This window comes from Halictus rubicundus, unplaced genomic scaffold, assembly GCF_050948215.1.
Source record: "Halictus rubicundus isolate RS-2024b unplaced genomic scaffold, iyHalRubi1_principal scaffold0029, whole genome shotgun sequence".
NCBI lineage: Eukaryota > Metazoa > Arthropoda > Insecta > Hymenoptera > Halictidae > Halictus > Halictus rubicundus.
Window position 1 is genome coordinate 1664481 of NW_027488570.1, and position 520 is coordinate 1665000.

Sequence of the window (520 nt, forward strand, 5' to 3'; positions counted from 1 at the left end):
TCTCCCCAAGAGGAAGCCGAAAATCATAATATTTGGAGTGCCCTCTGAGGCATCAGAGGCGGACATCCAAAAAGCAATGAGAAACCAAAATCTCAAACTTAGGCCAGAGGCAGAACTAGAAGGGAAGTTTAAACTCCTCTTCAAAACAGGAAGGAAAGACAGAGAAGCCACCAACTGGGTGGCCGAGGTCTCCCCAGAAACCCGAAAAATCCTGCTGAGCAGGAACCGGGTGTTTATAGGATTTCATGCCTACGGGCTTAAAGACTACATCGCTGCGAGTCGTTGCTACAAATGCCAGTCATTTGGGCACGTCTCAAAGCACTGTAAGGCCCTAACTGACACATGCGGGCACTGTGGCAAAGATGGGCATACATTCAAGGTATGCCCAAAAATACAAGAGAAACCTACCTGCATAAATTGCAGGAGAGTAGGCAAACCAGCCAATCATGGGCTTAAGGATAAGAGTTGTCCGGCGTACAAACACGCCATAGAGCAGTGCCTTAGTCGAACCGACTTTGGA